Genomic DNA, 27,938 nt, shown 5'->3' with positions numbered 1-27,938 from the left:
GAGAAACCCTCTTATACCTAGTTTTTTAGAATTCATTACTGAGCAGCTTTTCCAGGAGTCTATTAGACTAACGAGCCTAATGAAAAACAACGCCATGCGAAGTTAAAAATCAGTATTTTATTTTGTATTTTATAACTCAGTTTTATAACATGTTTTAAGGTGATATTTGAGCCTGCTTTTGAATTATTAAATTGTGAACAGGGAAAGGATTCTTAATGTTGCAGCTTTATGAGAAAAGGTTATGTTCTGCACTATGACAAGTTACAATGTTGGGGTCTAAGCACTGGGGAAGAGGGGATGGAAGAATTTCCCCATCCTGTCTGTAACTGAGTGATGGCATTGGAATCATCTTCACCTAGGCAAAGTCACTTTACAGGTTTACTGTAACTGTATAATGTGACATATCAGAATTTTTTTTCTTTAAAGCATAACTTTTTTTGAGAAAAAAACATCCCCCCCCCCCCCCCTGGGTGATCTATGTACATTGTAAGAATTATAACAACCTTTGTTGCAGATTCCTACCTTTTGTTATTTTGAAGAAATCCATGTTCTCCAATTGAAAGTATCTCTCCAAAAATGACATTTTTGATGGAGCGGATGCCTGAAATCTGACTTAGGCAGACTTCTGGGAAAATTAGTGAACCAATCACACAAGCAGGAAATTATGTTTCTGGGGAGTGGTCAGTTCACACTCTGTGTACAAAAGAATTCCATTTAGCCATATTGCAATTATAGAAAATTAGTGGCTGCAGATTGAAGAGGAAAGGTAATTTTTGATAACATTTAATTACAATATGACTTGTATCGCAATTGTACACGCTATTAAATTTTTTCTTTGTTTTGCTATTTTTTTTCCCCAGGAAGGAGTTACCCTTTAACTGATTGCCGACCAGCGAACAACGATATACGTCGGCACAATGGCATGGCTGCCTAAATGGGCGTACAGGTACTTCCCCTTTAAATCTCAGCTTAGTGGGCGCGCATCCGCCACATACTCCGTGACCGTGCCCACGGGACCCGTGGACTCGATGTCCGCTGGTGTCCCACGAACGTGACACGGAGCTGCAGAATGGGGAGATGCTATAAAATATTGTTTGTTTTTTTTCAAAATTGTCCCTGTTTTTTTGTTTATAGCTCAAAAAAATTAAAACCGTAGAGGTGATCTAATACCACCAAAAGAAAGATCTATTTGTCTAAATAGAGATCTAAATGTCATGTCTAAAGACATTTAGATCTAAAGACATTTAGATCTAAAGATCTAAATGTCATGTAAACATGACATTTCCCAGTTCTGCCTAGTGACATGACAGGGAGCTACTGCTCCCTGTCATCGGGAGAAGTAATCGCTGTCATGTCAGTGGTAGCCCATCCCCCCACCGTTAGAATCACTCCCTAGGACACGCTTAACCCCTTGATCGTCCCCTAGTGTTTAACCCCTTCCCTGCCAGTGTCATTTACACAGTAAACAGTGCATTTTTATAGCACTGATCGCTGTATAAATGGCAATGGTCCCAAAATAGTGTCAAAAGAGTCCGATGTGTCTGCAATAATGTCGCAGTCACGATATAAATAGCCGCCATTACTAATAAAAAAGTAATAAAAATCTATCCCCTATTTTGTAGACGCTATAACTTTTGTGAAAACCAATCAATATACGCTTATTGCGATTTTTTTTTTTACCAAAAATATGCAAGAATACATATCGGCCTAAACTGTGAAAGAAATTTGTTTTGTTATATATTTTTTGGTGATACTTATTATAGCAAAAAGTTAAAAATATTGTTTGTTTTTTTTCAAAATTGTCCCTGTTTTTTTGTTTATAGCTCAAAAAAATTAAAACCGTATAGGTGATCTAATACCACCAAAAGAAAGATCTATTTGTGGGGGGAAAAAGGACGTAAATTTTTTTTGTCCCACGCAATTGTCAGTTAAAGCAACACAGTGCCGTATCGCAAAAAGTGCTCTTGTCAGGAAGGGGGTACATTTTTCCAGTGGTTAAAGTTATAAAAATATTCACTGTAAAGTATTTTGACACACATTCTTTAATGTCAAAGTTTTGTAGGATCAATGAGAACCAGAAATCATTTAAGATGTAAAAATAAATAAAAAATCACAAATAAACGGGACTTAACTGTTCAGAGCTTTCAAAGTAAGTAGACAAACCTTAAAAGGGATTATCTGTTTTACATGTAACCAGAGTGAGGAACAAAATAGTGGTCCGACAGTAACATAATTGTCTGGACAGCATACTGTGCTATCAAATAGCCACATACTGTTTAATCAAATAACCACATACTGTGCTATCTGTGCTATCAAAAGGCAATGATAGGCAAACATGATTGATTTATCATATTGCCAACAAACTAATTGCATTATGCTGCGAGGGAGAATATAGTAATGTAAAACCACGTGTTTCTCTGAAGAAAGAATTGCTTGTGCATATTAATTAATCTGTGCTAGAACATGTGCTATGGGCCTTTCTAGGCAGATAACATCTTTTTAACTTTTCACATCTTGTCATTTTTTTTTTTATTATTTTTCTTTATTTTTTTTACTGACAACATGAACAGAAGAAAACAGCACAGTCTTTCTGCACATACTCTACCCTAGCCCACATTTGAATTGTTTTTAGTTTCCAAGGGCACTTTGGCACAACATAGGTTGGTGGTTGTCAATATAAACAGATGGTCAAAGAAGTGGGCAAATATTACTAGTGAACCAGTTCCATAAATGAAATGTTTTTTTTTTTTTTTTTTTACTCGCTCTCTTTCATTTTAAATGCCATACATACTTCAACAGCCTTCATACAAGATGATACATTTAGCTAGTTGGAATAAGGCTCATGCCAGGCTTCTGTGTTTTTATGACAAAATTAAAAGCCCACAGATGGAACATCTCAAATCTAATTCTTGCATGTTTTCTTTTTCAGCTAAACAGAAATCTGAATTAGTGCTTCACATTGCAGCTACCACATATACTTTATAAATACGCATAAAGGCACCTGGCTGAATTTTGTAATTCACACACAAAAAAAACACTTTAATATGACAAGATATTTCCATTTTAAGTGTGTGTGTGTGTATTATATATGTTACAGTGATTTTAGCTCAATTATCATAACGTAAATATAAATATAATGGCTATTTTGCATTTCAAGATGCATTTTTTTTTTCTATTCACAATCTGCATCCTCTGACAGGTCATGTCTAATTGGTTAACCCCGATTTGCACATTGTATTACACTGGATGATAAATTATATACATTTTGGTATTTCATAGAAAGATATCCCTTCTTGTGTATACAATGTCAACAAGTCGCAGTGTAATTACCGTATTTATCGGCATATAACACGCACAGGCATATAACACGCACCCTAACTTTAAGGCCCCGTACACACGATAGAATCCATCCGCAGATAAATCCCAGCAAATGGGTTTCAGCGGATAGATCCTATGGTGTGTACACGCCAGCGGATCTGTTTCCGCGGATATATCTCCCCTGGGATGGATTCCAGCAGATCGAATATTTGCTGACATGCAGAACATATCCATCTGCTGGAGTCCATCCCAACGGATGGATCCGCTGGTCTGTACAGACTCACCGGATCCATCCGTCCGAAGGGATCCCCCGCATGCGTCGTAATGATTCGACGCATGCGTGGAATTCCTTATATGACAGCGTCGCGCATGTCGCCGCGTCATAATCGCGGCGACGGCGCGACACGTCATCGCCAGAGGATTTCGGCGCGGATTTCAATGCGATGGTGTGTACACTCCATCGCATGAAAATCCGCCGAAATCCTCGAGAGGATTTATCCGCGGAAACGGTCCGCTGGACCGTATTCGCGGATAAATTCTATCGTGTGTATGGGGCCTAAGAGGGAAGTTTCAGGAAAAAAAACTTTCCACAGACCCCTGCGTATAACATGCAGGCACAGTTTACCCTCTGTTTTCAGGGTAAAAAAGTGAGTGTTATACGCCAATAAATACAGTAAGCAAAATTTACCAAATTGTCAAAAGAACATCCCCTACAATGTAAGCCCCACCTACCCAACGGCAATGCCATATTTATGCTAACAGCTGGCTAAGCAAGTGATAAAATGAGCCATAAATGTTTTTAATCTATTGTATTAAAAAAGGCTGTAAGTTGTTGATTACATACACTGGGCCAGATTCTTAAAAGGCTTACGAAGGCGCAACGCCATTTGCGCCGTCGTAAGTCCTAATCTGGCCCGGCGTATCTATGCGACTATAAAAAAAGAAAAAACTGCGCTAGTTCAGAAATAAAATGTCTAGCTGCTACATACAAACAAACAAAGCCAGCAAGAATAGTAAACAGAAAATGTAGCGCTAAAAACCGAAAACTCCAAAGTATGTGATACCATGTGAGATGACAAGGTAAGTATAAAAATGCATATACATAAACCACTGACATATAAATATAAATTGCTCAATCAGTGCTTGATGCAAAGAAAAAAGTCTATATTTCAAAGTAGAAAAAACATCAATTGGGTGATGGGTGCAGGGAAAAAACAAATGAGCTGCTATCCGTTGATTGGGATACAACAGGTGCACAAGTTGTCTGTAGCACTCTATGAGGATCACAATCACATCGAGGTAGGTAGTGGATGAAATACGCTTACCGGATGGGTTGGACTCTACTACTGTACAGCAAAGAGTCAGCCAGACATAGTGGTCTTTGGAAACCGGGACCACTCAAACCGGAATGGGACCATAAGCGAGACTGGGACTTCAAATTGACGTGGACGACAGGAACCAGCAGAGCTTGAATGGTGTGTTGGATCAATACCTTGAATATAATCCTTAGACCAACAGTCAGGAGATGCAGGGCAGGATGTTGCTAAAGCTCTCAGGAAACCATGGAGTGGATGATATGAAATGGAAAAAGAACTCCAATAGTGCAGGTCAATTAAAACCAATGAGGTTTATTTGTAAAAAGTCATAGGTAAATATGACAAAGATAAAAAGTGATCACGTACAGATAATGGCAATGTGGGGTGCTCAATAGCAATACCCGACGCGTTTCGGCTAAGTAAGCCTTCAACAGGCTGTTGAAGGCTTACTTAGCCGAAACGCGTCGGGTATTGCTATTGAGCACCCCACATTGCCATTATCTGTACGTGATCACTTTTTATCTTTGTCATATTTACCTATGACTTTTTACAAATAAACCTCATTGGTTTTAATTGACCTGCACTATTGGAGTTCTTTTTCCATTTCATATCATCCACTCCATGGTTTCCTGAGAGCTTTAGCAACATCCTGCCCTGCATCTCCTGACTGTTGGTCTAAGGATTATATTCAAGGTATTGATCCAACACACCATTCAAGCTCTGCTGGTTCCTGTCGTCCACGTCAATTTGAAGTCCCAGTCTCGCTTATGGTCCCATTCCGGTTTGAGTGGTCCCGGTTTCCAAAGACCACTATGTCTGGCTGACTCTTTGCTGTACAGTAGTAGAGTCCAACCCATCCGGTAAGCGTATTTCATCCACTACCTACCTCGATGTGATTGTGATCCTCATAGAGTGCTACAGACAACTTGTGCACCTGTTGTATCCCAATCAACGGATAGCAGCTCATTTGTTTTTTCCCTGCACCCATCACCCAATTGATGTTTTTTCTACTTTGAAATATAGACTTTTTTCTTTGCATCAAGCACTGATTGAGCAATTTATATTTATATGTCAGTGGTTTATGTATATGCATTTTTATACTTACCTTGTCATCTCACATGGTATCACATACTTTGGAGTTTTCGGTTTTTAGCGCTACATTTTCTGTTTACTATCTATGCGACTGATTCTTAGAATCAGTTACGCATAGATATCCCTTAGATCTGACAGGCGTAAGGCTCTTACGCTGTCAGATCTTAAATGCAATTTTTTTTCCTGCCGCTAGGTGTCGCCTCGTAGTTTTCCCCGTCGTCTATGCAAATTAGCTATTTACGGCGATTCCCGAACGTACGCGCGGACCACGCAATGAATTTACAACGTTTCCGTAAGCGTAAACTTGCCCCTGCTATATGAGGGGCAGGTTTACGAAGGTCCGTCGTAAGCCATGTTAAGTATGGCGTCGGGTCAGCGTCGTCTTTTTCCGTCGTTTCCGTCGTTTTCGTAAGTCGTTCGCAAATACGACTTTACATCAATGACGCTCACATCGGCATCATTGACGTTTTCCGTCGTGAGCTGGAGCATGCGCACTGGGCTATTTTTATGCCCAGCGCATGCGCAGTTCGATTGTCGCGCGGGCGCGCTTAATTTAAATACAAGCCGCCCCCTTTAAATTACGCGGCCTTACGCCGGGCCATTTACACTACGCCGCCGCAAATTACGGAGCAAGTGCTTGGAGAATACGGCACTTGCTCCAGTAATTTGCGGCGGCGTAGTGTAAATGGCTTACGCTACGCCGCCGCAGATTCTACCAGAATCTGGCCCACTGAGATTAGGTTCACACATGTCCAGTGCAAATTGTGTGTCTGTTTTCACTGCAAATAAAAAAAGGATTTTTCTCAGCGGTTCACGTGCGTTTTTGAGGCAGTTCTGATGCGAATTTGCAAGGCTCAGGACATGATTTTTGTCACAGCTGAAATATCAGTGCTGGCCAAAACATAGTAGACAGAGGTGCCAGCTCCCGTAGTAGGAGAGTAATCCCTGCTAAAATGCTGAACTGAATCCTGAATTGAATATTGAACTAAATACTGAACTGAATTCTGAACCGAATGCTGAACTTAATATTGAACTAATTACTGAACTGAATTCTGAACTGAATCATGAACTAAATACTGTACTAAATACTGAACTAAATACTGAATTGAATTCTGAACTAAATACTGAACTGGATATTGAACAAAATACTGAACTGAATACTGAACTAAATACTAAACTGAATCCTGAACTGAATTCTGAACTAAACACTGAACTGAATATTAAACAAAATACTGAACTGAATTCTGAACTGAAGCATACACTGAATTCTCAACTGAATTATAAAAGGAATTCTGAACTGAATTCTAAACTGAATGCTGAACTGAATCCTGAATAGAGATGTACAGAACTGTTCGCGGGCGAATAATTTGCGGCGATTTTTGCGTGTTCGCTTTCGCCGATGCGCGCGTACATATGCGCTGTTCGATCCGCCTCCTATTAATTATCATTGAGCAAACTTTGACCCTCGACCTCACAGTCAGCAGACACATTCCAGCCAATCAGCAGCATACACTCCCTCCCTGACCCTCCCACCTCTCAGGCAGCATCCATTTTAGATTCATTCTGAACCTGCATTCTTAGTGAGAGGAAGAATAGTGTTGCTGCTGCTGAATTTATAGGCAAATCTATAGCTAGGCTAGTGTTTTCAGTGTCCACTCCAGTCCTGAAAGACTCATCTGATCTCTGCTGTAAGGACAGCACCCCAAAAAGCCCTTTTTAGGGCTAGTATATCAGTCAGCTTTTTTTTTTCCTGTAATCTAATTGCAGTTGCCTGCTAGGCAGCGTGTGTGTCAGGATCACAGCATACTCTGTGCCCAGTGCCACCCACCACTCATCTATCTTGGTGGCACAGTAGATAACATTTACAAAAAAAAAATATTACTGCAATATAATAGTAGTCAGTTGCCTGGCTGGCAGCGTGTGTCAGGGTACAGCGTACACTGTGCCCAGTGCCACCCACCACTCATCTATCTTGGTGGCACAGTAGATAACATTTAAAAAAAAATTATTACTGCAATATAATAGTAGTCAGTTGCCTGGCTGGCAGCGTGTGTCAGGGTACAGCGTACCCTGTGCCCAGTGCCACCCACCACTCATCTATCTTGGTGGCACAGTACATAACATTTAAAAACCCCAGAAAATTTACTGCAATAGAATAGTAGTCAGTTGCCAGCGTGTGTCAGGCTCATAGTGTAAAGTGTGCCCACTTGCCCAGTGCCACCACTCATATATCTGGTGGCATAGTATATTAAATTTAAAAAGAAAAAACACAACTTTGAATGCAATAGAATAGCAGTTAGTTGTCTGCAGGCGTGTGTCAGGCCTACAGCGTCTACTCTGCCAACTTCTGCCAGTGCACAGTGCCACTCATATCTGGTGTCACATTAGCTTGCACGCATAGTACAACTAAACAAATAAAAAAAATGATGCTAATTAGCTAATGCTAATGGACTGTTTGCAGGTGTTTGCGGTGCGTTAAACGGGGAGTTTGATCTGTCAGAGTTTGGTCTGTCACTGTGAACCCTAACCCTATTACAGACAGGGTTAGGGTTACAGATAGGGTTAGGGTTAGGGTTACAGACTGTAACCCTAACCCTATCTGTAACCCTAACCCTGTCTGTAACCCTAACCCTACCCTAACCCTAACCCTATCTGTTACCCTAACCCTAACCCTAAGCCTTACACTACCTGATCGATATAACATCAAACTTGATGTTTTAAAGCACGTTATTCCAAACAATTTATGAATGTTAGGTGATTTATGCCCTTTATGGATTAAAAACGGACTCTGCGACAACTACGTAATTTTCCATGGGAGTTTTGCCATGGATCCCCCTCCGGCATGCCACAGTCCAGGTGTTAGTCCCCTTGAAACAACTTTTCCATCATTATTGTGGCCGGAAAGAGTCCCTGTGGGTTTTAAAATTCGCCTGCCCATTGAAGTCTATGGCGGTTCGCGCATTCGCAAACATATGCGCAAGTTCGCAATCGCCGTTCGCGAACGCAAAATTTTAGGTTCGCAACATCACTAATACTGAACTGAATCCTAAAATGAATTCTAAATGGAATGATGAACTGAAAGCTGAACTGAATCCTGAACTGAAAGCTGAACTGAATCCTGAACTGAATCCAGAACTGAATCCTGAGCTGAATCCTGAGCTGGATCCTGAACTGAATCCTGAAAGCTGAACTGAATCCTAAACTGAAAGCTGAACTGAATCCTGAACTGAATCCAGAACTGAATCCTGAGCTGAATCCTGAGCTGGATCCTGAACTGAATCCTGAACTGGATCCAGAAATGAATCCTGAGCTGGATCCTGAACTGAATACTGAACTCAGTACTGAACTGAATACTTAAAGCGTAACTCCACTTTTGTTGAGAAAAAATAACCCCCCTCAGGGTGATCTATGTATATTGCAAGGATTATAAAAAAAACTTTGTTGCAGATTCCTACCTTTTGTTATTCTGAAGAAATGTCTGTGTGTTTGTCTGTGCCTCTGGTCTAATGGGAGTGGTTTCAAAATTATTAGTCAGCTGTGGCAGCTGCAGAGACCTAATGAGGAAAGCTGCTGGATCTGCATCCCTTTAGACGTACTACTATTGAAAGTATCTCTCCAAAAATTAAATTTTTGTTGCAGGGGATGCCTGAAATCTGACTTCTAAGGCAGACATCTGGGAAAAGGGGTGAGCCAATCACACAAGCAGGAAATTATGTTTCTGAGGAGTGGTCAGTACACAATCTCTGTACAAAACAACTCTAGGTAGCCATATTGCAATGCATTCTCCGAAAGATACAGTAGCTACAGATTGAAAAGGAAAGGTCATTTTTAATAACATTGAATTACAATATGATTAGTGTTGCAATTATATGTGCTATATTATTTTTTCCCCACGAAAGTGGAGTTACCCTTTAACTGAATCCTAAATACAAATGAACACATGTATTTAAATAAATCTTTATTTAAAATATCAATCATTGAAAACATAAATAAATATATAATTAAAACTTTTAAAACAAATTCTAAACCGGCTCAGTCATAGGACTCGAGCTATAATGAATAAATTGATAAACCAAAGTCCCCCCACCAAGCCGGGTTTGTTGAAAACAAAAACGGCTACCCTAGCACCGCGGCCTGTTCAATACAAGTTTGGATACCTAAATTAAAAATGTCCAAAGCAACATCTGAAAGATGAACTCCATCATGCCTATAGAGACCCGGGAAGCCCCCTTCCAAGTCAATGTGATGGAAAGAGACTCCCCCAATCAAAAAACTTTTCGATGGAGTGATTAATCCTTCTTCTTATTTTGTCAAGAGGTTTTCCACCATTTGCATATAACCAGGATAAACGGGCAACCATTTCAGAGAAAATAATTTGCGTATCAGGAAAGGCTAGTCTTAAACGCTGAAAATCTTGTTTCATTAAAAACATTAGATCCAAAGTTTTTAATTCACCCAAATCGTTACCTCCTAGATGAAGAACTAAAATAGATGGAGCAGGCCAAGAATGAAATAAAAAAGAAAGGTGAAAGAAAAGCTCAGTCCATTGCATACCACGAATACCTTTCCATAAAATATGAACTTTATCTGATGGTAACGAGAGGTTGGGAGCGTAGCAGCGCTGAGAAGCTCTCTTATGAGCCCAATAAACATAGGAATGGCCCACAATCCATATGCAAGCTTTTTTACCTATAAATCAAAGAGATACATTAGGACGGACATAACTATTAAATCTGCTTGAATCCCATCTAACCAATTTCATCATAACGGCATCAGACAAACCGTGGAATAAAAAGGCTTTGGGCCTGATCCTCAAAAGGGATACGCCGGCGTATCCACTGATACGCCATCGTATCCCTGTTTCTATCTATGGAACTGATCCACAGAATCAGTTTCACATAGATAGGCAGAAGATCCGACATGTGTAAGGGACTTACACTGTCGGATCTTAGGATGCAGTACCGCAGCCGCCGCTGGGGGCATTTCTCGTCGAAATGCCGCTTCGGGTATGCAAATTAGCACTTACGGAGATCCACAAAGCTTTTACGCTTCGTTTTTTCTCCGTAAGTATTAGTTTGCCGTCGCAATATTAGGGCTGCTTTTACAAGGCCTAAACTGTTTAGACCTTGTAAAAGTAGACCCTTCTATCCCGCGTCGCTGTCTTTTTTTTTTTTTATGCCTGTCGCGATTCTCAAAACCCGGCGCAACGTAAAACCGCGCAAAGCAAGTCGGGAAAATGACGTCGGGAGCATGCGCAGGACTTCCGGCGCGGGAGCGCGCCTAATTTAAATGGGACTCGCCCCATTAAATTAGGAACGCCTTGCGCCGGCCGGATTTAAGTTACACCGCAGAAAATTTCTAGGTAAGTGCTTTGTGGATGGGGCACTTAGGTAGAAATTTTCCAGCGGTGTAACTTAAATCCGAATATTTAAGTTACACCCGCTGGCTGTGGATCAGGCCCTTTGTACTCAGAAATGCAAACAAACTTGGTGGCCAAACACAGCCTGGATAGCATATCCAAGGTGATAGGTCTGCGAGCATCCTGAATCAACTTTTCCTTTCTCAAACCTTTAAGCGCTTGCTTGACCGAAAAATAAGCATTGTAAGCCGGAAATTGAATAGTTTAAAATAAAAGGAAATACCTGCCAGTATCTTATGGACATGGTTAAAGGAGAAATTCAACTGCATTAAAGAGCAAAGGAAGGCTAAGATCAGGCTCTCAGTAGGAGGCACACCCGAGCAGCCCAACTCTGAAAGAAAAGACAGCCATTTACTCCATGCAACTAAATATTCAGTCCATGTTCTTGGAGCGATTGAATTTTGTATGGCCATTGATTTGAATCCAGTCTTCCGACTGGATTCAAATCAGATCCCACAGATGACTTGGGCATTGGAAACCCACCTAATCTGCCTGAGGCACCAGCTGCCTGAAACGTGCCATCTGGAATCGAGATAAGGCGTCAGCAGTATTGTTGAGCTTACCTGGGACATAATGTGCTTTGACCCAAATATTCAATCTTAAACATATCAGTACTAGGTTTCGCAACATCTTCATCACTGGGATGGATTTCGATGACAAACAGTTTACCGCAAACAAAACACCTTTATTATCAGTGTTAATGACAATGCTTCTGTTTGCAAGATGGCAGCCCCAAATTTCCAGAGCGACAACAACTGGAAAAAGTTCCAACAGCACAATATTTTTAGTAAAGCCGTTGGATATCCACATAGGTGGCCATGAACCCGCACACCAATGAGAACGAAAAATAGCCGCGAAGCCCAGCGAGCCAGCAGCATCTGTGGATAACTCTAAGTCAGCTGCGAAAATAAAATCGTCCTGAAAAATTGATCTGCCATTAAAATCCTGCAAAAACAAGGACCATACCAATAAATCATCCTTAAGATCACTGGTCATCCTAATGTGAGAACAGGGGGATTTAAATCCAGACATAGCCAGTGATAACCGTCTGGAAAAAATCCTGCCCATTGGCATGATGTGGGTAGCAAAAGTCAAGAGACCCAAAAAGGATTGAAATTCTTTTAGCAGAATCTTTTTCCAGCGCAGAAAAAAGGCAATAAGGGCTTGAAGCCTGCAGATCTTCAACGCCTGAAGCTCAAATTGAAAAGATAGTGTGTCGATTTTAATGCCCAAAAATGATATAACTGGAGATGGGAAAGAAGTTTTTTCAATAGCCAGAGCGATGCCAAAATAATCTGACACAAGAAAAAACAAATTCAGAGTTAAAGAACAACTCGAAGAATTAGGTGGACCAATGAAGAGGAAGTCATCCAAATAGTGAATTATTCCGGAATGACCCGATTCTACTGTAATTACCCATTGGATGAATGAAGCAAAAATTTCAAAATAATAGCATGACAAGGAGCAACCCATTGGTAAGCATTTGTCATAGAAATTGTTTTCTTCAAAGCAAAAGCCTAAGGAGTTATAAGACTTGGGAGCTATGGGCAATAGTCTGAACACTGATTGGATATCCGCCTCAGCCAACAAAGCACCATGACCAAAGGTTTTAATGATCTTAATCGCATCATCAAAGGTTGTGTATTTTACGGTGGCAGATGATGGATCAATCTGATCATTCAGAGAATTGCCTACTGGAAATGATAGATGATGGATAAGGCGCTATGAATTAGGTTCTTTTTTGGGAACTAAACCTAATGGGGAGACTCGAAATTTTTTGAAAGATGGGGAGATGAAAGGTCCAGCTGTCAGGGAACTCCTGTGAGACGTTTTGCACACAGACGTGCGCAAGCACATAGCCTTTGCCATAGAATGGCACACAGGCGCGCGCATGCGCGCCAGAGCTCGCAATTGCGGGCACGCATGCGCACAGATGCAAGCACGCGTGCACACGTACGAGCCTAATCCTGTTTGGCGCCAGACAGCCTATTTACAGCCTGGGCTCTTGTGCTTTGCTGACTGATCTTCAGCTGTGTTCCTGAATCCTGCTCTGATCCTGTGTGTCCTCCCAGTATTTAGACCCGGCTTGCTCTTGACCTTGGCTCTGTGTTCTGTTCCTGTACTGATGTCCATCTCTGACCCGGCTCCATTCCTGACTCTGGCACTGTCTATGACTTGGTACCTCACTGCCCGCCTGCTGACGAACCTGGCTATCCCTGAGACCTTGCTCCTGTCTATGTTCCAGGTTGCTGTTAACTCTTGGTTACCTGCATGGCTGTTACCTGTTCTAGCTCAGCTCACCACAGTCTACTCCAGGCCGCTGAACCCTGCCAAGCTGTTCTCCCGGGATCTCCTGCTCCAGGCACTCGTGTCCCTCTTGTCTTGTTCGGCTACCTCTGTCTCACCTTTAGCGGAGCCAGGACAGGAGATATAAGAGAGGCCGACCTCATCAAATCAGTCTCCCATTCGACCCCTGACACCAGCAATCCTATTCGCTGAGATTTCCTTTATCAGTTTTTCCCTGACTATATCAGCATGAAGAAAAACTGATCTCAGATTTTTTGATAGCTGACAACCTAAACCTTCAAAAATTGGGAGTTCAAAACCTGAAGAAAACCCATTAATTAATAACTGAGCTTTCTCCTTGTCGGGGTATACTACTAGCCAAGGCTGCATTGCGGACAGCCTCACTGGCGTGCAGGCTTTTTGACTCATCTCTTTGAAATTGACTGTTAGACGATCTTTTAAAACATTTTGACACTGGGTGTGTGCCAAAACAAATGGAGCATTCATGTCGGTAACGACATGAATTCAGCCATTTACATTGCGCTTCATTAAATGCGTAACAAGTACCTCTTTTGTAAATTGAAACAGATGAAGTTGAACTAGAAGCAGGCTGAGATTGGGACCTAGCAAAAACCGCCTTCTGAGGGGTAATAAGATTCAACCATAATCCCACATCCTTATTTCCCCATTTAAGATTAGGATAAATAGCAATCTTTTGCCGGAAAGACTCATCGTAGCTGAACCAGCCCATCCCTCCAAAATTCTTATAAGCTTCAAGCACATGCTCTAGGTGCTGAAAAAGCCCTGTGCACTGCTCTGGATGTTTCTCACCTAAAACTGAAGAAAAAATGCAGAAAGCCTGCAACCAGTTAAAAAAGGATCTATTTACAGGACGGCGTCTGTCATCAGAGCCATCGTCTGATTTTTTCTCTAACCTGTTGAACTCTTTAGCAATGGGTAACAAAGATAAAAGATCAACAAATTCACCCTTCCATATTTTTTCTTTTGTTGACAAAGGAAGGTGAAAACCTAAAGGAGACATTTCACAAGGAAGGACTTCCTTAAAACATGTCTCAGAAACCGCAGGAGTACCTGAAGGAATAAACATATTAACAGCCTCAGTACTCACTGGATTACCTGACCAGACATTTGCTGGGGTAGGAACAGGTGTTGAATGGAAATTAGATACATTATCATTAAATCTATTCAAAGAAAGAAGCAATTGATTAATCAGCATATTTTGAGATGACTCACCCATCATGCTAGGCATATTAGGACTGGACAGAACAGGGATGTGAAAGCCTTGCGTCCATGCCTGGCTGGCATCCTGACCTGTATGGGAAGAAGGAGACAAAGTGGCCCTCACAGCATCCACCCTAGATGGCCTGGATACTGATGATGCCATATTAGTGACCAGAGGACTATGCCCAGGATGAATCCCTGCAGCATTAGAGTCTAATGTCTCCCTGGACATAGCCAGGCTAGCACCGCAGGAGGCAGAAGGTGCTTCAGCTCTTCTCGGAGGAGATACATTTCTTCTGCCAGGATTGCTGTTAATGGCCGAGGGGGGGGCCACCCCATCCCCTGCCTGCTCTGGTGCGTGTGGGAGATGGAGACAGCGCCCGCTTGTTCTTCTTCTCCCGCTGGCTTTTCCTAGGGGATACTGGCACCTGTTCTTCTGGTTCCCCTGTGGAGCGAGAGCTCCCGCTACTCACCGCCATCACCTCTGACCTCTGTCGTTCCGAAGAGCTGGTTCTCAATTTTTCCGACAACAAAAGTTCTTGTCGGAAATGCCAATCGTCTGTAGCCAATTCCGACGCACAAAAATCCTATGCATGCTTGGAATGAATTCGACGCATTCTCAGAATCATTGAACTTAATTTTTCCCAGCTCGTCGTATTGTTGTACGTGACCGCGTTCTTGACGTTTGGAATTTTCGAGAACATTTGTGTGATCGTGTGTATGCAAGACACACGGTCACAAAATCCAATGTCGGAATGTCCGATTGTGTGTACGCTGCATAAGTCTGCAAAGGTTTCTGGTGCCCAGGAGGATAAGGCGTGCACCCTTCCTACCTGGGGATGAGATAGTCGGTGGATGTCTGTTGCAAATGAGATGGCTAGATATGCTTCTCATTTGAACAAAGCTTGGGGGGATGCAGTCTCTGATCTTTCCTCAGATTTTAGTCTCAAAAGTTTTGGGTTCAGTAAGGGAGAGATGCGGGCATTTGCTGTGTTTGTTTTGCACTTCCTGCATGCTCTACATATTCAATCTGAACAGAGGGAAAAGGCAGAATTAGAAAGAGATTTACTGAAGGAGCAGCTTGCAGTGGCATCCAAGTGTTTGGGAGAAACTGCTAGCAAGGCAAAAGATTTAGAAAGTATGGTGATCAAAGTTAAACTTGCAGAGGATTCGAATTGTGTTCAAACCCCTGTAAGCAGAGCTGAAGATTTGAATGAGCGGGGTGCAGCCCTTATAAAAAAGTCTAATGATGCCCTAACAAAGGACAAATACCCTAAGCCTGTAAGCCACAACATTAGGACGTGTGCCACTGTTACTTCCCTTAACCTCCCTAGCGGTATGATTATTTCAGATTTTAGGTGCTGAAAGCGGTACCAGTATTTGCAAGGAAATTTGGCGTTTTATACTGTAGGCCTGTGATTCTTAGGAATAACTCACTTAAATCTGACCAAACAAGAGTCTAGTAGGCATCCCGAGTCTGAATTATAACAAATAATAATATAGTTATAATAAAAATTATTCAATAATGTAATCAACTCAAAATCACTGAAATTTGCTCAGTTGCAGAATTGTCGCTGTCATTACTTTTTACTCTACGAGACACATATGGAGTGATTTACTTAAGGTGGGGGTCCTCAGAGAGGAAATAGATGGAATTCCTACTCCAGCATTGCTTAAGAAGTGGAAGAAAGTGTTTGGGAATGGTAGATTCACTCACATTAAGTATTTCTGTTGCCATAAAATGGGGCAATTCACATCAGGCCCGTGTTTCCAGGACAGCACCGAGAGATATGCACATTTATTTGTTCCATTGGAGTTCAATGCCTTTCCATGAAAGTGTTTCAAGGCAACAGTGGGCACTAGGGCTGTTGAATATAATCGTAGCATCGATGCATCGAGATTCGACCGCCGGCGATTCTGCATCTATGCTATGACTTGCAATAATCGATTATGCAATGACGTCACGTGCGCGCCGCTATTTCCCCTGCCAAAGAAGTGAAAACAGCCGAAGGCGCCTTTTTTCCCCGCCCCCGATAAACTCAAAGCGGCCAAGTGTCTTAGGCGGTAGCCACGCCTCTTTTCCCACCCCTTGACGAACTGGAAAAAGCTGTGGGCATCCCGCCCCCCCCCCTCGCTGACAGCATCCCCAGCCGCCCAGCGGCGTCAACATGGGAGACACGTGGAGTGAGTGTCTGTGTATCCACAACGATCGCTCCCGAGTGAACTCCCCAGAGCCTTCCTTCTTGGCTCACCTCATGCTGTGTGCAGTGTGCACACACAGGCTGCCTCAGCTGCTGCGGAAGACCCGAGATGCCAGACAGCGCGGTTGTCCTCTGTCCTCCAGTTCCACTGACAGGCTGCTCGAGAGTCATCATCATCAGGTACATTGAACACTGGCAGAATTTAATGGGGTACAGTAGCGGCAATAGATGGGCACACTGGCAGCAATAAATGGGCACACTGGGAGCAGAAAAAGGGCACACTGGGAGCAGAAAATGGGAACACTGGGAGCAGAAAATGGGCACACTGGGAGCAGAAAATGGGTACAGTAGTGGCAGCAATAAATGGGCACAGTAGTGGCAGCAATAAATGGGCACAGTAGTGGCAGCAATAAATGGGCACAGTGGCTGCGTTTGGCACAGTGGTGGCATTTGATGGGCACAGTGGTGGCATTTGATGGGCACAGTAGCTGCAATTGATGGGCACAGTAGCTGCGTTTGATGGGCCCAGCGGTGGCGTTTGATGGGCCCAGCGGTGGCGTTTGATGGGCCCAGCGGTGGCGTTTGATGGGCCCAGCGGTGGCGTTTGATGGGCCCAGCAGTGGCATTTGATGGGCCCAGCAGTGGCGTTTAATGTTTTTTTTTTGTGTTTGCGCCCCCCCCCCCCTCAACATTGAGCACCAGCCACCACTGACTACTAGTGATAATATAACATATTATATATCATATATCTGATGCACCATTATGTGAACTGAAAATTTGCCATATTATGAAAACATTAAAGTGACCAATGAGCATGACAATGCCATTTCAACATTAATTATGGTTTATGTATGCCTTATTGTCTTGGTGATTGATTATCATCACAACTTCATTGATTTGAAATTGATCCCCTTTTTTTGTACAATTTTTTGATTTTGCACTGCATGTGTGGGGCAGTAATGAACAAAACCAGGAATCATAAAACAGAAAAAAAGGGATCAGTGAAGTTGTGATGTGAATCAATCACTAAGACAATTAGATATACATAAACCATAATTTATGGAATGGCATACATAGTCGTTTGGGGGGACGTTATGGGGACATTGTCTGCAGTCTCTGACCCTCTCGTATCATGTCTGCAGTCTCTGACCCTCTCTTGTATCATGTCTGCAGTCTCTGACCCTCTCTTGTATCATGTCTGCAGTCTCTGACCCTCTCTTGTAGTATTTTGGGGTCAGTCTGGAGCTCTTCTTGTTGTCTGTGTTTCCACTTTGCTACATGCAGAGTTTTTTTTTAGTTTTTTTTAAGACCAGATAATTAAAACAAATTCTGACTGCTTGAATTTTTTGGATGAAAACGCGTGGAGTAATCTTGATGCATCGTGATGCATCGCGGAATCGAATCGTGGACTTGATAATCGTAATCGCATCGAATCGTGAGACCGGTGAATATGCGCAGCCCTAGTGGGCACCCTACAATAGTTATGCAGATAGAACTGGGGAGATAGAGAAATGTGAGCAGTGAGCTATGTTTTTGGCACAGATGGAATGAAACATATAATATATCTTTTACTCTTTTCAGGTACTGAGCATTGAGAGGTGGAGTAGGCTGAGCAAACGACCATACAAGAGCAGGCAGATCAGAAGAGATTCTGAGGAAGATGCAGAGGATTTCCTGATAGTGGCTGAATTGGAGTGGACTTTCATCTGAGCATTTCCTTATGATCAGGAGAATGACAAGAAACTTTCATCATCTGGACTTGCTTTCCACAGACTGCCAAGGACATTGCTAACCCTGCTCAAAGGAATGTTGGAGTTTTTCAGGGACTTAATCTCACCACCCAGAAGATACAGGGGTCGAAAATATATTTTTTCCCTCCCATTTACAATATCTGTTTTTTTTTTCGCCTTTTCCTGGAAAAAAGGCTTCAAGAGATGTTGAAGTTTCATATTTTCCTATATTATTGTCAGGTCACCCGTAGCCAGGTGACAAGTGCACCCCGTAGGGGTCAGGGATGCACCACAGGGTGGTGAATCCTATGGCCGACTGCTGCTAGCGGAGACGAAGCGTGAACCTAAGATCACCCAGGGCGCGGAGTCTAAGACCCAGTATTGTATTCACCAGAGCCTTTGATGGTAAGGATGGTCTTGGCCGCTACTGGGTCCAGGTCGCATCCCCGAGATTCCTCAAGTCACACTCCGCAGGGAGAAGGGGGAAGCAGCCAGCAGACCAAACAGTGGTGATGGACAGGCCGAGGTCAGGGCAACAGGCAGACAAGGATAACCGTGGAACATGCAAATAGTCAGGGGCACAGGCAGACAGGGAAGTCGGGGACAAGCCAAAACGGTACACGGAAGATGATCGTAGCACTCTGCAAACAGGAACTAGCAATACACTGCAGACAGGAACTAAGCATGGAACACTGTTGAACAGCACTGCAGACCTGTAGAGCAACGGTTAATATAGGCTTCCTGGGATGGACTAGGGTGGAGCCATACAGGAAGAGGAAGTGATAAAAAGGGGAACCAGAGCAGGATCTGCCTCTAATGAACACATGGAGATCAGGTAGGCAGACAGGCTTGATGCATATTCATGACAGTACCCTCCCTCTTAAGGCCCCTCCCCCTCCCCAGCCTGGAGCCAGGGCTAAAGGGGAATCCCAGAAGAAACCTCTTCGACAAATGGGGCGCAAAGATCTCAGATGCAGAAATCCAAGACGCCTCCTCAGGACCAAATCCTCTCCAAAGCACAAGGTACTGAAGAACGCCTCTGCGGAGACGAGAATCCAGAACTTGAGTATCCTCATTGACCAGAACCGAAGTAGGGACAGGAGGAGAGGATTTATTGAGGACCAAAGGCCTTTTAGGAATAAGTAAGGGCATGAGAGGGTCAACAGGAATCCGAGGAGGATCAAGCAGACCCTTAAAGATGAACTGGGGATTAAGCACAGGACCATCAGACTGGGCAGAGGTCAAAGGAACCCTGAAGTCAGGTTGGTTAGAAGGTGACAGGGCACAGGAGTCAAGCTGGATAGCAGGGAAACCAGCAGAATGCAGAGAGCCCTGAAAACAAGGTAGAAAACCCCATTTGGCCGACGATGGCAATCTATCCAAAGGATGGATTGAGCCCCTTAGACAGGTTGCAGGAGGGCCTGAACAAGAAAAGGTAGGAGGCTCACTGGGCATGGGCTGACCTGGCATAGCTGATGCAGAGGCCGATAGAATAGCATATTCAGGTGTAGCGATTACCCGAATCGCATCACAAGGCGTAGTGACTGCAGAACTCGCAGACAAGTTAGCCTGGCTGTGCGTTTTAGGGACAGTCAACGGTAAACTGGAGTGAATGATCGGCTCAGGTTCACAGACGGGCTCCTCATCCAGAGTGCTACATTGGCTAAAAAGTGCATCAGCCTGACTATTGCAGGACACATTCCGGACATCACTACATGTGGTGGGACGAGCAAAAGATTCTGGAATGGTGGCAACAGGAAGTTTCTCTTTTGGGGCAACCTTGGGTAGGCAAGACGTGGAACAGGAGGGACCCCAAGCCAGGATCTGTCCGGCAGTCCAGTCAATGTGAGGAGAATGGAGTCTTAACCAAGGAAGACCCAAAACGATAGGAGCTGAGGTCTTAGGTAGAACAAGGAAGGATATCCACTCCTGGTGAAGTGTGCCTACTGACATCTTAACAGGGACCGTCTGGAAGCGAATAGGACCCCCCGGGAGAACAGTGCCATCAATCGCCGAGACCACCAATGGTGTGGTGAGGGGCAAAAGGGTAAGTCTCATGGACGATGCGATTTCCCAGTCTATGAAATTGCCAGCGGCTCCGGAATCCAGATATGCCGAGACCGAATGAGAAGAAGCACCAAAATGAAGGGACACAGGAAGAAAAAGACGAGAAGGTGAAGGAGATATTTCTGGATCCAATACTCCACCTTCCAGATGTATTGAACCCGAGCGTTTCTCGGGGCGAAGAGGGCAAGTGTCACGAAAATGACTTTTGCCCCCACAGTATAGACACAGGCCTAGAGTTCTGCGCCTGGCACGTTCCTCAGGGGATAGCCTGGTCCGACCCAGCTGCATGGGTTCCTCAGTTGGCAAGGGATGCTCCACGGGTCGAAGAGAGGGGAGCTCAGGCTGACTAAGGGCCAAGGAATGTTGGCGTCGCTTTTCTAGGGTCCTTTCCTGAAAGCGAATATCGATCTGATTACACAAGGAGATCACTCCGTCCAGATCAGTGGGGATGGTTCTTCCTGCTAGTTCATCCTTCACTCTATCAGATAGGCCATGCAAAAAGGTTGCGACTAAGGCCTCATTGTTCCAGCTCAGTTCAGCTGAGTGGATACGGAACTGCAGAGAATATTGTCCCACTGAACGGGATTCTTGGCGGAGACGTAAAAGGGCGCTGGCTGCTGAAGAGACACGAGCCGGTTCTTCAAAGATATTCCGAAAAAGTTTCAAGAAAACAGGCAGGCTAGAAACCACTGGATCATTCAATTCCCACAGAGGGGCAGCCCAGGCTAAGGCCTCCCCGGAGAGGAGAGAAATGATATAGGCTATCTTGGCCCGATCAGACAAGAAGTACTGGGGCAGGAGCTCAAAATGAATAGTGCATTGGCTAAGGAATCCCCTGCAGGCTTTGGAGTCTCCAGAAAAACGGATTGGAGGTGATAACTTCAGTGAATGCGACTCTGCGACTGGTGCAACAGGTGCAGCTGCTGGTTGTACTTGGGGTTGCGGATTCGGGGTTCCCAGCGAGGTCTGAAGCTGATCAAAGCGGGAAGCCAGATCCTGAAGGAAACGCATCACCTGATCCTGATTAGCTTCATGCGTCTCGAGTCTGCGAACAATGCACTGTAATGGATCATCTGCGGGGAACGGCATGTCGGCCGGATTCATGGCTGTTCAAACTGTCAGGTCACCCGTAGCCAGGTGACAAGTGCACCCCGTAGGGGTCAGGGATGCACCACAGGGTGGTGAATCCTATGGCCGACTGCTGCTAGCGGAGACGAAGCGTGAACCTAAGATCACCCAGGGCGCGGAGTCTAAGACCCAGTATTGTATTCACCAGAGCCTTTGATGGTAAGGATGGTCTTGGCCGCTACTGGGTCCAGGTCGCATCCCCGAGATTCCTCAAGTCACACTCCGCAGGGAGAAGGGGGAAGCAGCCAGCAGACCAAACAGTGGTGATGGACAGGCCGAGGTCAGGGCAACAGGCAGACAAGGATAACCGTGGAACATGCAAATAGTCAGGGGCACAGGCAGACAGGGAAGTCGGGGACAAGCCAAAACGGTACACGGAAGATGATCGTAGCACTCTGCAAACAGGAACTAGCAATACACTGCAGACAGGAACTAAGCATGGAACACTGTTGAACAGCACTGCAGACCTGTAGAGCAACGGTTAATATAGGCTTCCTGGGATGGACTAGGGTGGAGCCATACAGGAAGAGGAAGTGATAAAAAGGGGAACCAGAGCAGGATCTGCCTCTAATGAACACATGGAGATCAGGTAGGCAGACAGGCTTGATGCATATTCATGACAATTATGCTATAAAGTCAAAAGAGGGTATGTGTTGCTATGGCTATTTGTATTGACTTTATAATAATATGGAGTTAGATTTTTAAACCATGTGTTGTTACAGGCTAAGGCTCTATTGATATGTAAATAAACCAGTTGGATAGGTTTTGGAGCTGAGAAGAGGACAGGAAGTTGGTGTATACAGGAAGTTGGTGGGAGGGGCTGAGGGTATTTTCAAAGAAGCATGTGGCTGGACAAAAGAGTTGTGTTTTTGGAAGGAGAAAGAACAGGACATGGCTGCAGAAGCTGGAGAACTTTGAAGATGTTTTGACTGTTGGAGAAGTATAAAGGACATTACATCTTGAACCCTAAGTTGAGTAACTGTTTAGTTTACTGCATACATATTGTACATGCTTATATTTTGCTACAAAGGATAATTGGCTTGTGCATGTTGTAGGCATATTTTTCGTAAGTGTAGCACTGTCCCCGTAGGGCTTGCTGAGTGTTGACTTTTTTTTGATTATCTGCAGCTGGTTGCTAATAGTTTCCACTTGGTTGCTGAGGGTCCCCACTTTGGGTGCTGAGGGTTTCCACTTGGTTGCTGAGAGTTTCCCACTTGGTCGCTAGGGGTTCCCACCTTGTTGCTAGGGGTTTCTGCTGGTCCCACCTTTCCCCCACTTGCTCATTGCTCAATAACCAGTCCAGGGTATTTATGTTTTTATATTTTATTTAGAACTTGAATGGGAGAAGGGATTAGTGGGATACTCCAACTGGAACTATTCACAATGGATAAGGGCAACTCTCACTTGACCTCACTGGATTACTTGCGGAAGCAGTCATACAGTTTTAACCATACAGCCACATATACAGAAAAATTAAGTCTTCTTGCTCTCACTAGCAGGAGGCTTGATGCACTACATTATCTTCAGGACACTCTCGAGCATCCCCTTTACTGACACCCGTCCACTGACCCTTTTAGCTGAAGGGGGTGGCCCTCACTCGACAGGTCCCAAAGACACTGTACTCACAGTAGGCAGAATCAGATCCTTCCTGGTGTCTCCTTTCAGTCAGCTCTGCAGGACCTCTATGTTCAGCTTCTCTCTCTCTCTCTCTCTAGGCCCCTGAACCACCTTAAAGCAGATCATCTGCAGATCCAATGCACCTGTTAATGCATTCTGAATGTTCACAGAAGCATTTCAAACTGATGTCAATCCAATGCCACTGAAACAAGCCCATAGCCCTTCAACACAGGTCCTTACTTTGTCTCAGGCTGGTTCTCAGGGGTGAGAATCGTCATGGTTACTAAAAAAGCAAGTTAACTTTGACTTTTCCTTACAAACATGGGACCAATCTCCTGACCGGGGTTTCATGTCCTACTGATTGTGATCCATATTTTGATTTGTATCTCTTGAAACGGAATAATTAATATTGAAAAAAAAATAATACATGATTTAAGAGCCGGTTCACACTGGGGCGACCTGGGATCCGACTTCAAGACGCCCCAAGTCGTCCCAAGTCGTGCGGTCAAGAAAATTAATAGAAATTAATGGGAGCCATCTTAATGTACACTACTGAAGTCGCTCCGACTTCAGAAAAGGTTCCTGTACTACTTCAATCCGACTTGTAGGCGACCTGTACCCATTGATTTCAATGGAAGTCGCCTCCAAGTCGGATCCCCGTTCACAGTGAGGCAACTTTACAGGAAGTCCCCCTAGTGTGAACCTGTTCTAAGGCAAGCTCCTCCCTCCCACAGGGGAACTCCACGCCAAATTTTAAATAAAAAAACGGAATGGGTTCCCCTCTAGGAGCATACCAGGCCCTTAGGTCTGGTATGAATTTCGAAGGGGAACCCCCTACGCCGAAAAAACAGTGTGGGGGTTCCCCCCAAATCCATACCAGACCCTTATCCGAGCACGCAGACCGGCCGGTCAGGAAATGAGGTGGGGACGGGCGAGCGCCCCCCCCCTCCTGAACCATACCAGGCAGCATGCCCTCAACATGGGGAGGTGCTTTGGAGCAGGGGGGCACCCTGTGGCCCCCACTCCAAAGCACCTTGTCCCCATGTTGATGGGGACAAGGGCCTCTTCCCGACAACCCTGGCCGTTGGTTGTTGGGGTCTGCGGGCGGGGGGCTTATCGGAATCTGGGAGCCCCCTTTAATAAGGGGACCCCCAGATCCCGGCCCCCCACCCTATGTGAATGAGTATGGGGTACATCGTACCCCTATCCATTCACCTGGTGGAAAATTAATGTCAATAAAAAAACGCTACACAGGTTTTTAAAGTAGTTTATTAGGCAGCTCCGGGGGTCTTCTTTCGACTTCAGGGGTCTTCTGCCGGTACCACTGCTGTCTTCTTTCAGCTCTTATACCAGCGGTGGCCCGGTCTTCTCCTGACTTCGGGGGGTCTTCTTCCAACTTCGGGGGGTCTTCCGACTTCTCTGCTCTCTTCTCCCGCTCTCCGCTTCCACCCGGAGCATGCTGGGACTGTGACATCATAAGAGGCCTATATAATTTGCCGCGCACCGCTCACATGGCATTACAGCGGGAGAGAGCGTTGAGTCAACATTAAAGAGGAGAAGAAGAGAAGAAGGCGACGCAGAAGACCGGGCCACCGCTGGTGAAAGAGCTGAAAGAAGACAGCGGTGGTGCCCGGCAGAAGAGAAAAAGAACCGGAGAGTGGGAGAAGAAAGCGGAGAAGTCTGAAGACCCCCGAAGTCGGAAGAAGACCCCCTGAAGTCGGGAGAAGATCAGGCCACCGCTGGTAAAAGAGCTGAAAGAAGACAGCGGTGGTGCCCGGCAGAAGACCCCCGAAGTCTGAAGAAGACCCCCAGACCTGCCTAATAAACTACTTTAAAAACCTGTGTAGTTTTTTTTATTGACATTTATTTTCCACCAGGTGAATGGATAGGGGTACGATGTACCCCATACTCATTCACATAGGGTGGGGGGCTGGGATCTGGCAGACCCCGACAACCAATGGCCAGGGTTGTCGGGAAGTGGCCCTTGTCCCCATCAACATGGGGACAAGGTACTTTGAGGTGGGGGGCCACAGGGTGCCCCCCTGCCCCAAAGCACCCCCCCATGCTGAGGGCATGTTGCCTGGTATGGTTCAGGAGGGGGGGGCGCTCGCCCATCCACACCCCCTTTACTGACCGGCCGGTCTGCATGCTCGGATAAGGGTCTGGTATGGATTTGGGGGGAACCCCCACGCCGTTTTTCCAGCGTAGGGGGTTCCCCTTGAAAGCCATACCAGACCTAAAGGCCTGGTATGCTCCTAGAGGGGAACCCATGCCGGTTTTTAAGTTAAAATTTAGCATTGCGTTCTCCATCCTGGAGGCGACCTCAAGTCGTGTTGTAAGTCGCATTGTAATTCATACTCAAGTTGTGTTCAAGTTGCCTCCCAAAGTCGTGCTGAAAGTCGTGTTGCCCCAGTGTGAACTGGCCCTTAAACTTTAAATAGTCCACGCTAACAAATATTTTCTTTGTTTTCAGTATAAGAAATTAGCCTGTCAATGCCAATAAGCCAGTCATTACACCAAAGACACAGACCAGCCAGCCACAACAGCAGCTGAAGAGCTGGTTTCCATTTTTTTCCGAAGATACGGGAATGTACCCAAGATTGGCCAAACTGTAATTTTTTTTTTTGTTACCATTTTTATTTTTTATTTTTTTTATTTACAATTGAAAGCATAGTTATATAAACTAAAACGTCCTCAGACCCAGATAACCTTGTGACTGGGTCGCTAAATAAAATGAGGCTTGGTTCATAAAGCTTCATCACCAGGATAAGTATACGTCTTTTCAAAATTGTAGTTATGTTTGGCTATGGCCAATGTGGTTTGAGCATTACAGTCATGTGCTGAAAAGACCCTTGTTAAGACGTAAATCTTTGTGAATTGTTAATAAAAATGTAAAGATAAAGTCCAGCCATTGCCAGAAGCGACATGTTAAAAAGCAGTATATAAAAGATTTGTAACCATCATAAAGAAAGTGAAAAATCTTTGTAGTTCCTTATTACCGAATGAAGGTTTCCTGTCAGCTTCATCCCACAATGCATAGCCATAAGGCAGTTATAGAAAATAAGGATGATTGGATTTTTTTTTAAATCAGAATAAAGTTTATTAACAACTTTTAACAGTACAATAAACAATGCAGATTCCTAAGTATTGCATTTATACAATACCTTCACAGAATACAAAGTAGAATAATGTTCTTGCAAAGCAGGTTTATAAAACAAATTGAACCTTAAATGTAATTAGTCATTATATCTCACAGTGTATGCACCCCTAGATGGTTTAGGAAGACATTCTCATCATATCTCTTCTTCAGTACTTTACATCAAACTCACTCCAAGGGTAAGGACACACTGAGCAGTTGAATTCCCATGTTAAAGGGGTTGTAAAGGTAATGTATTCTATGCATTAAGGTGAAAAAACATCTGCAGATTAGAGGCCCCACAAACCCCACCTTTACTTACCTGACCCCTCAAAAGTCCCGCGCCGTGAACGCGCAGGCTTCTCCGCCGTCTTCCCGGCTCATTCATTGGTTGATTGAAAGCAGCGCAGCCATTGGCTCGCACTGCTGTCAATCACATCCAATGATGCGGCGTGCCGGGGGAGGGGCCGAGTGATGGCCACCGGCTGTATAACAGGAGCGCGCCGCAAGAACTCAACACCATGAAGGTGTTGAGTCCTTGCAGGGGGGAGCCAAGACTGCTGCCGAGGGACCCCAGAAGACCAGGTTCAGGGCCACTGTGTGCAAAACTAATTGCACAGTGGAGGTAAGTATAACATATTTGTTATTTAAAAAAAAATACTTTAGTGATCCTTTAAGTCAACTTTCAATAATTAGGTTTTAGTTAGAACTTATATACAGTATTATTTAGATTAATTATGTTTCTGAAGCCAGCCTGCATTATGCAGGAAACATATGAAGACAATTGGGGTTATTTACTAAAACTGGAGAATGCTAAATCTGGTGCAGATCTGCAAAGAAACTAATCAGCTTCCAGGTTTTATTGCCAAAGCTTAATTGAACAAGCTGAAGTTAGAAGCTGGTTGGTTCATATGCACAGATGCACCAGATTCTGAGTGCACCAGTCTTGGATTTGCCTTTAGTAAATAAACCCGATGTCTCCAAAGTTCAGAGTGGTCTTATAGTCTACTCTTGAACTGCAGTTTCCAAATTTGTCCTCTGTCATCCATATCAACATAGCCACCATTTTCCAGTTTGGCCTCTACAACATATTCTGTCCCATGTCTTTCTGCCTTACTAGAGCAGAAGTGTAAACACAGGACATCAATGGTGACTACAATCAAGCCATTATTATCTTCCAGAAGATGAAGGCTAAAGATAACATTTCCAGCCATTTCTTTCTCAATAGAGGAAAATTGGAGTCTATTGCCGCTTACACATGATCGGACATTCTGACATCAAACCATGGATTTTTTTCCGACTGATGTTCGATTAAAATTCCAATCGGCACGAACGCGGTGACGTATAACACTATGACGAGCCGAGAAAAATTAAGTTTAATGATTC

Source organism: Rana temporaria, chromosome 1, assembly GCF_905171775.1.
Source record: "Rana temporaria chromosome 1, aRanTem1.1, whole genome shotgun sequence".
Classification (NCBI taxonomy): Eukaryota; Metazoa; Chordata; class Amphibia; order Anura; family Ranidae; genus Rana; species Rana temporaria.
This window is presented reverse-complemented; position numbering follows the sequence as displayed.